The 10,381-nt window shown below is 39.6% G+C and overlaps 1 non-coding gene across 1 annotated transcript; it reads right to left on the reverse strand.

Annotated features, from left to right (window-relative positions):
- Positions 1–3,930: 3,930 nt before the first annotated feature.
- On the reverse strand, positions 3,931–4,037 carry LOC127133474 (small nucleolar RNA R71). Its single transcript, XR_007807445.1, has one exon. It is a non-coding gene; the product is annotated as a small nucleolar RNA R71 (small nucleolar RNA).
- Between the last annotated feature and the right edge of the window lie 6,344 nt (positions 4,038–10,381).

Genomic DNA, 10,381 nt, shown 5'->3' on the forward strand with positions numbered 1-10,381 from the left:
TATTTTCATCCTAACCGATGACGGATATTCTTCCTCTGAGTCTATCCTTGATATGTTCACTTTAACCAGTGACATATATTCTCTCTTTTTGGTCTTCTGCCAAATAACCGGTAGTTGTAAATCCTATTTGATATTTTCCCCACTAGGCTATTCTTACCTAGTGACCAGTAATGAATACACCTCCTTGTTCCTCAGCGGGTCATCCTTGATATGTTTACCCTAGTCGGTAACGGATGCCTCTCTGTCAGAGTATATTATCTTCCTACCCAGTAACCGGTAATAGATAATATGCCTTTGGTACTCCTGTGTTGAAGATTATCCTTCCCCAGTTGAGTATGAGTGCGTATTTCCTCAGTGAAGTCACTAATCCCCTGTTTGGTATGAGTATTTCAGGTTTGTTCTGATTTACCCATTTCCCCTGCAGACTTTGCTTTATCCTCAACCCAGTCTTTCCATTGATTTATTTTTATGGAATTTTTCTCTTGTGTCTCCAGCAGTTTTCGAGTCGTAGCCTGGCCTACGCATAACTATTTATTACCCCTAGAGTATCTGTGTCCCCAGTGAGTTTTCCTTATGGAATCCACTATGCTCCTGTGGACTTTCAGTCTCTCTGATTTCTTTTCCTTTGCGGAAATATATTCCCCGCAGAGATCATTTTAACATTCATATCATATGCATCATGAGGTCTCTAAGGAACCAAAATTTGTTTCTATATGTTGTTATTTTAGTCCACTCTACTGAGTAGATGCAAAAAATTTAACCTTCACATCCTCAGTTAGAATGTCCTTAAATAGGGGCAGCTGTAAGACCCCAACTTTGACCCTAAGATCCCTCATGCCATCTCATCATATGCATTGGCATTGGGATCACACCTTGCATTCCTCCTTACCACTCATTCATTGGGTTTGCATTGGGAGAGATCACCAAGCACATTTGATTGTATCATGCTTTTTTTTCATTATTTACTAAAAAAAATACCAAAGATATGTCAATGTATAGTTTAACTCTTTTGTAGGTAGTGTGTGGGCTCACATATGCTCCATCAAGCTTATATCTATGGTTTGAGACCCTCAATGCAAGGATACCAATCAAGAAATGGTTCACAATGGCCTTAGACATCATATATGGATCCCCATGATCTTCACATATCATTTTTATCAAGAATTCTTCAAGAGTTTGAAGCTTGTTTGCCTTCGAAGCCCTAATTCATCTGGATATCTTGTGTGACTTCCTCAGCAAGTTTCTTCAACATGTGAGAAAATATTTCAAGGTATACTTCAATATACATAATCCAACACATATATGATCCTCCATGAGTCCCAAAAATCAAGATAATGTTAAGCTAGCAAGATGGTTCATGGTGGTTGACCAGAGAAAGTCAACTGGTCAAAACTGGGGTTCCCTAGACCCTGTCTCCTATAAATTTTGTCATATGAAAATTATTCCAATAGAAACTTTACTCCTTATGACATTCCAAACAAATTTCATGTTTAAGTCAAGAGCTAGTTTTTCTTTGAAAGTCATCTTTTATGGTGAAAGATTATAGGTCATTTTGTCTAAACCCTAGTTAGGAGGTCAACTTCCCAAGACCATAACTTGATAATTGTTTATTAGATGAAAGTGATCACACTAAAATTTACGTATTTTCGACTCCGATTTCACATGCATTCTAGCTGTTTTATTATCATTTTGTTGTGTTATTACTGTGTTTTCCTTTGTTTTCAGGTTTTTACTTTAATCGGAGCCCCGATCGAGAAAAGGAGCGAAAAAGGGCTAAAAACCCTAAAATTCAGCATTTTGTGCTTATGGCCTACCCAATGGCGGGCGCCACAGACCAAGCCATGACGTGTCAAACTCAACTTCCCTCAACTCCCACGTTTCCCCACTACATCCACTAAGGCGCCTCACTTTGGCCTTGTGGCGGGCGCCATGGCCTTGTGGCGGGCGCCACAAGAGGAAAAACGGTTCCCTCCTATTTTCAAGTTGAAGGGCATCCAAGTCATTTCCACCTTTTTACTTGCTTATAAATAGAAACACGAATTCACTTTTACAATCATCCAAACTTAGAGAAGAGGCAAACTCAGAAGCAAATTTGTTTAACTTAGGCATATATTCAGTATTTTATAGTGGTAATCGCTTCGCATTGGAGTGTTACCACAATTGTGTCATCAAGTCTGTGATAGAGTCTGTAATCGAGTTTGGAGCACTTTGGAAGGGAGTTAATCCTGCCGCCATTTTCTTTTCCGCATTGCAATTTACTCAGCCCTCCGATTGGAGCAGGTTTTTATTACTCGCCTTTACTTTATTTATTTCCCGCACTCGCTTTTACTTTATTTATTTCCCGTACTCGCTTTTGCTTTATTTATTTACCGCACTCGCCTTTACTTTATTTATTTCCCGCACTCGCTTTTACTTTATTTATTTCCCGCACTCGCTTTTACTTTATTTATTTCCCGCACTCATTTTTACTTTATTTATTTCTCGCACTCGCTTTAAATTATTGACTTTTCGCACTCGCACTACTTTTATTTATTTTCCGCGCTCGCACTACTTTTATTTATTTTAATGCACTTTTACTTTACCATGTCTAGCTAAATTTATAAGGTTAGAATGTAAGGATCATAATTGAACCGATAATCCGTACAATTGTTCGTAGAAACACTTAAGGGCTATTTTAACTTTCAAATTAAGTTTTCCCGCACTTCAGTTCCATTGGGTAAGATCGAAAGTCGTCCAACGTCTATTTAAACTTAATTGTTTTTAACTATTTCAAAAACAGCGAAATCGCTTTGTCTAGTTCATTAGGAGTTTTTAACACTAAGAAGAAAAGAGATTTTAAAACTATTTTCGGACGCGTTTATAAGTTTAGAGTCTGGTTCGTAAGAACCTCTTTTGGTTAAGAAGTCCAGGTTATAATACTTTTCGACTTAGTCAAGATACTATATTTCTTAAAAATAGGTTTACTACTCTAACGCAATGTGCGCCTTTTTATAAATGACAATAAGAGGGTTTGATTAGGGAGTACAACTCGGTTCTGAATACGCGAAAGCGACAGTTCCTATTAAATTAGTTCTTTTCAAAGTAGGAAACACTGCCCATAAGTAGCTCTACTAGCAAGTACTTGGATTATCAATTAATTACGTGAATTACATTCGACCCTGTCTTTATCAATTATAAATCTCTATTTCAACACTTTACTTTTCATTGCACGCTACAAAAACACTTATTCCGATTGCCTTTGATAAACACCATAACGACAAATAACGATAGATTGACACTTGGTCTCTGTGGATTCGATAATCTTTTATATTACTCTGACGCGTTCGTATACTTGCGAAAAACACGCATCAAGTTTTTGGCGTCGTTGCCGGGGACCAATTTCGTCAAATTTCATTTTCCTGTTGTTATATCGTTTAGACTTAGGTTATTTCCCGCCGGTCGATGCAAAGAACTCGCAGCACCGGAAGTTTAAGTTTAGTATACTCTCTGGCGGAACCTGAACGTTACGCTCGCGCGTATTTATTCTTTCATAGAATTAAGAGAGCTATGGCCGAAGATCAAAACCAAAGACCTCTTAAGGACTTCACTCAACCATCTAATGAAGAACCTAGTTCTAGTATAGTAAACCCAACCATACCAGCTAATAATTTTGAACTTAAACCATCCCTATTGCAACTAGTGCAACAAAGACAATTCGCGGGTCTCGCTACCGAGAATCCTAACCAGCATTTAAAAATATTTCTTCAATTAGCAGATACTTTTAAAACCAATGGAGCTTCTTCTGAGGCAATACGTTTAAGATTATTCCCTTTTTCCCTCAGAGATAAAGCCCTATCATGGTTAGATTCCCTTCCACCCAATTCCATTACGACTTGGGATAACCTTAGGAGAGTTTTTCTTGCTAGATATTTTCCCCCGAGTAAGACCGCCGTTCTTCGAAACCATATAACTAGATTTACCCAAAACCAAGGAGAATCGCTGTTCGAAGCTTGGGAGAGATATAAAGAGTTGTTACGAGCATGCCCACATCATGGCTTAGAAAATTGGTTAATCATTCAAACCTTCTATAATGGACTTCACTATAACACAAAGATGACCATCGACGCTGCCGCAGGCGGTGCTCTGATGAACAAACCTTATCCTGAACTAGTGCCCTCATTGAAGATATGGCTCAAAACAATCAATCATGGGGAGTCGAACGAGCGACAGTTGAGAAGAAGGAAGCCCAAGGAGGAGTGCATGAACTAAGCTCTATAGACATGATGCAAGCTAAAATGGACGCATTAGCCCTCAAGGTCGAGCATATGTGCATAAACCCGAATACTGTATCCGCAGTTTCGTCGGATTGTGAGATATGTGGAACCAAAGGACACCAATCCGCTGAATGCAGTCTATTGAACGAAACCCACTCCGAGCAAGTGAACTACACCCAAGGGAACCCATATTCAAATACCTATAACCCTGGATGGAGGAATCACCCGAACTTCTCCTATAAAAACAATAACCCTATTCAAAATAATGCACCTCCGAGACCTAGTTATCAAGCCCCTAGATCAAATACACCTATGCAACCTGTACCACCAAAGCCGAGCCTTGAGAAAATTATGGAAAATTTTATCACCGCTGAAACCCAACAAAACAAGGAGTTCATGAACCAAAACATTCATGTTAACGAATTGATTACTCAGTTAGGAACCAAGGTTGACCAAATAGTTACTCATACCAAGATGCTTGAAACCCAGATCTCCCAGGTAGCTTTAAACCAAGCCCCTCAGACTACACCTGGAGGACAATTCCCTGGACAACCTCAACAAAATCCGAGAGGACAAGCCAATGCCATTACGCTACGAAGTGGGAACGCTTATGATGAGCCACCAAACCCAAGATTGAGTGAACCCGAAACTTCTAAGGAATGTACCAAACCCCCGGACGAAGTAAAGGAACCAGAGGAATCTGAAAACCAGAATGGTCCAGAGAAAGGAGAAGAACCTAAAGATAAAATTTACGTACCGCCCCCGCCATATAAACCACCTATACCATATCCGCAAAGACTCAAACAAACCCAACCCAATAAACAATATCAAAAATTTATTAAAATTATAGAAAAACTTCATGTAGAAATCCCTTTCATAGAAGCCATCACCCAAATACCTTCTTATGCAAAGTTTCTGAAAGACATCCTTACCAACAAACGTAGACTTGACGATCCAAAGCCTTTGGAATGTAATACTATTTCTGAGGACAAATTAGCAAAGAAAGATAAAGATCCTGGAAATTTCTCCATTCCTTGCCTTTTGGGTAATCATGTCATCGAAAAAGATTTTCTAGACTTAGGAGCTAGTGTGAGCTTAATGCCTCTAGCAGTTTGCGAGAGATTAAACTTAGGAAAATTACAACCCCCTAAGATGTCACTTCAGTTAGCCGATAGATCTGTCAAATATCCGATAGGAATTTTAGAAGATGTCCTTGTTAGGATAGGTCAATTATTTATCCCTACTGATTTTTTCGTCATGGACATCAAAGAGGACAATGAGATACCAATCCTTCTAGGTAGACCATTCTTATCGACTGCAGGAGCCATAATAGATGTCAAGAAAGGAAAGTTGACATTTGAGGTAGGTGACGAGAAAATAGAATTTATACTTTCGAAATTTCTTATGGCACCTGTGATGGGAGACTCGTGTTATACCTTAGATATCATTGATGAATGTGTTAGAGAATTAGAACAAAAATAAATTATTAAGTTACCATCAACCCCCATAAAGGAAGATGATGACTTTAAAGAACCTTACATCAATGATAACCTTTACGAATGTTTATCCCTTACTCTAGATCCTATGCCATACCCTAAGAAACCAACCTTAGAACTTAAGGAACTGCCTAAGAACCTGAGATATGAGTTCCTCGATGAAAAGATGAACCGTCCAGTTATAGTTAGTGCTACCTTGAGCCAAGAGGAAACGAACCATCTTTTAGACGTTTTACGAAGACACCCCTCAGCCTTAGGATATAATATCTCTGACCTGAAAGGTATAAGCCCATCCGTATGCATGCATCGGATTTCGCTCGAAGAAGATTCAAAACCCTCTAGGGAACATCAGAGAAGGATAAAACCTATAATGAGTGATGTTGTTAAGAAGGAAGTTCTTAAGTTACTTGAGGCAGGTATAATCTACCAGATCTCGGATAGTAAGTGGGTGAGCTTTGTGCATGTAGTACCTAAAAAGGGAGGCATCACAGTCGTGCAAAACGATAAAGGCGAACATGTAGCAAAACGTTTAGAAGGAGGATGGTGGATGTGTATAGATTATAGAAAATTAAATAAAGCAACTAGGAAGGATCATTTCCCTTTACCATTTATAGACCAGATGTTGGAGCGTCTAGCCAGACACTCTTATTTCTGCTATCTAGATGGATACTCTGGATTATTCCAAATACCTATTCACCCCGAAGATCAAGAAAAAACTACCTTTACATGCCCTTATGGAACTTTTGCCTACAGACGAATGCCTTTCGGCCTCTGTAACGCCCCAGCTACTTTCCAACGCTGCATGATGTCAATATTCGCAGATTACCTAGATGGTATCATGGAAGTGTTTATGGATGATTTCTCGGTTTGCAGATTCGATTTCCATAATTGTCTTGCTAACCTTGAGAAAATCCTGGAGAGATGCGTGGAGGTGAACCTCGTGCTAAATTGGGAAAAATGTCATTTCATGGTGACCGAAGGAATAGTTTTAGGACATATAGTTTCCGAAAAAGGTATAGAGGTAGATAAAGCCAAAATAGAAGTTATAGAAAACCTAAAACCCCCAAAAACCATCAGAGAAGTCCGAAGCTTTCTTGGACACGCTGGATTCTACCGGCGTTTTATTAAGGACTTCTCCAAAATAACAAAACCGTTAACCGAACTTTTAATGAAAGATGCTGAATTCATTTTTGATGAAAAATGTAATGACGCATTTAATCTCTTAAAGCAAGCACTAATCTCAGCACCCATTATGAAACCGCCCGATTGGTCGGAACCTTTTGAGATAATGTGTGATGCTAGTGATTATGCAGTTGGAGTCGTTCTAGGACAAAGGAAAGATAGAAAATTACATGCCATTTACTATGCCAGTAGAACCCTAGATGCTGCCCAACTTAACTATGCAACAACCGAAAAAGAATTACTCGCTGTAGTTTTCGCTATAGACAAATTTAGATCTTATCTAGTAGGAGCAAAAATTATTGTTTACACCGATCATGCTGCCATTCGTTACCTATTAAGTAAAAAAGATGCCAAGCCTAGGTTACTCCGATGGATTCTATTACTACAAGAGTTTGATTTAGATATAAGAGATAAAAAAGGCACTGAAAATGTAGTAGCCGATCACCTTTCTAGGCTAGAACATCTAAAACCTGAACTAGTACCCATAAATGATGATTTCGCCTATGATAGACTGATAGCTAAAGTAGAAACCATTGAAGATAATAACCTAGATCCTTTTGAGCACCCCCAAAATTCCTTAGCAATAAATAACGTACTCTGGTATGCAGATTTCGTTAATTACCTAGCTGCTGATATAGTACCCCCTGATCTTGACTACCACCGCAAGAAGAAATTCTTCCACGATGTGAGAAACTTCTATTGGGACGAACCGCTCCTTTTCAAAAGGGGTAAAGATGGCATCTTTCGCCGTTGCGTTCCAGAAGAAGAGGTAAATAGTATTATCGAGCATTGTCATTCTGCACCTTATGGTGGACATGCGAGCACCTCTAAGACATACGCCAAGATTCTTCAAGCTGGCCTACCATGTGGTGTGATGTCTATGCTTACATTGTCAAATGTGATAGATGCCAACGCACTGGAAACATTTCAAGACGTGATGAAATGCCCTTAAGAAAAATTCAGGAAGTAGAACTCTTTGATGTATGGGGTATAGATTTCATGGGAACCTTTCCACCATCCTTAGGAAACTGGTATATCTTAGTAGCCGTAGACTATGTGTCTAAGTGGATTGAAGCTATAGCTGCACCCACAAATGACACTAGGGTAGTAATCAAACTATTTAAAAACTATATATTCCCTAGATTTGGAACACCACGTTTAGTCATAAGCGATGGAGGATCACACTTTATATCGAGAATATTTGACAAACTTTTAAGAAAATATGGAGTTAGGCATAGAGTAGCAACACCGTACCACCCACAAACTAGTGGCCAAGTAGAAGTATCTAATAGGGAGATAAAACAAATCCTAGAGAAAACTGTTTCTATTTCTATGAGAGACTGGTCTCAGAAGCTTCAAGAAGCATTATGGGCCTATAGAACCGCTTTCAAAACCCCTATAGGAACTACTCCTTACCAACTAGTCTATGGAAAATCTTGTCAGTTACCATTCGAGTTAGAGCATAAAGCCTATTGGGCCATTAAAACTTTGAATTTAGACTACCTAGCCGCTGGAGAAAAGCGTACCCTAGACATTCATAAATTAGAAGAACTTAGGCAATCTGCCTACGAGAATGCAAAATAATATAAAGAGAGGACAAAAGCCTATCACGACAAAAGAATAGTAAAGAAAAACTTCAATGTAGGCGATTCTGTTCTCCTTTTCAACACTAGGTTACGACTCTTCCCTGGAAAGCTACGTTCAAGATGGACTGGTCCTTTCGAAGTATCCAAGATTCTGAGATCAGGAGCCGCAGAAATCAAGAACCAAACCTGTATCCCATTCATTGTAAATGGACAAAGACTGAAGCTCTACGAAGGAGGAGACATTCCAGCATACTACTCAAGCCACGCCCTGATTGATCCACCAATTCCTACTACTACAGGTGTATAAATTCTAATCGTCAAGCTAATGACGTTAAACAAGCGCTGCGTGGGAGGCAACCCATGATTTTTCTTTTCATTTTACTTTTTTCGCATTTATTTACATTTATTTTTATTTTTATTTTATTTTATCTTATTTTGCATTGAGACTAAGATTTGAATGGTTTGCATTTTCAGGATCACTTTCCTAACTTTTACAGGATGCAGGGTTTTGATGACATGCATGTTGCCTATAGAGACAATGCTCAGAGGAAGCGCTACATTGCTTTGTATCAGCGCCCTATGGAACCCACACGTTACCCTGATCAGCACTGTATGGAGGCACTGGGTATCGAGCCGAGTATCTGATTCCTTAGCCACCAGCTTCACTGGGACGAAATCGCTGATGACTTGAGTAACACATATAGGAACCTAACTTTGGAGTTCCTGAGTTCATTCGACTATGACCCATATTCTGGGCCAGATGGGTATGCTGCTTTCAGACTTTTCGGAGTTGAGTACTCCTTCAGCCAGAAAGATTTCGGCGACCTGTTGGGTTTCCAGACCACTCCTGATGCTATCCCGGAGACACCTATGGGATATTTCCTGGGTAAGGAGGTGGAGAAGTTTTTGAGTGATATATCAGGTGGCGGAAGCCAGGATCCATCTACGCAGTTATCTTATGTCATACATAACCCAGCTTTCAGATATTTTCAGATGATATTAGCACATTCCTTCCTGGGAAGACAGGATGCAGAGACACTACTGAGTGAAGAGGAGATCTTCCTATTATTTTGCGCATCCCAGTCTCGCCCAGTAACATGTGGGAACTTTTTATTGAACAATCTCAGCGGTATCTCTAGATCCACCGAAGGAGTCATCCATGTTGGTGGAATCATCACACAGATTGATGTCGCTTTAGGTCTGTCTCGCAAGCTGTCACATCTTCGGATCTACTGTGGATACACTACCATGGACATCGATTTCTGTTTGACCAGAGGATTGATGAGGAGAGCTTATTTCCATCCATGTCAGTTCCGATTGTTAGTCGACAGTGAGGCTATCCATTACTTCACATTGCCAGACCCTATGATGACCAGTGTGCATGATCCAGCGAATTGGAGTTATGCTCTAGAGGGCCAGGGAGAGACCGTTGAGACACCGAGATCACCACCCGCTGCTGAATACACGCCTACACCACCATATCCTAGAATCACTGTTTTCTCTAATAATCATTCATTGCAGACACCCGACATACGCACCCAGATTACTGGGTGCCGTAGAGAGATTGCAGAGCTTAGACAGGAAGTGGCGGACCTAACTTTACAGATAGGAGTGTCTGATCTCACCCATGCTACTGAAGCCGATTGTCTATATCAGGAGATCGCAGAGCTCAGGCAGGAGATAGCCGTGCTCCGTGGATCCACTCAAGAAGACGACACCCCTAATACCTAATCTCACCATTTCATTTCATTTTATTTCTCTTTTATATATTTCTCGTATTTGCATTACTCATTTTATATTATCACATTTGAATATTATATAAACTACTACTATACATTAGTATTTCCTTTTTATCTATATATGT

Source organism: Lathyrus oleraceus, chromosome 3 (assembly GCF_024323335.1).
Source record: "Lathyrus oleraceus cultivar Zhongwan6 chromosome 3, CAAS_Psat_ZW6_1.0, whole genome shotgun sequence".
Classification (NCBI taxonomy): Eukaryota; Viridiplantae; Streptophyta; class Magnoliopsida; order Fabales; family Fabaceae; genus Lathyrus; species Lathyrus oleraceus.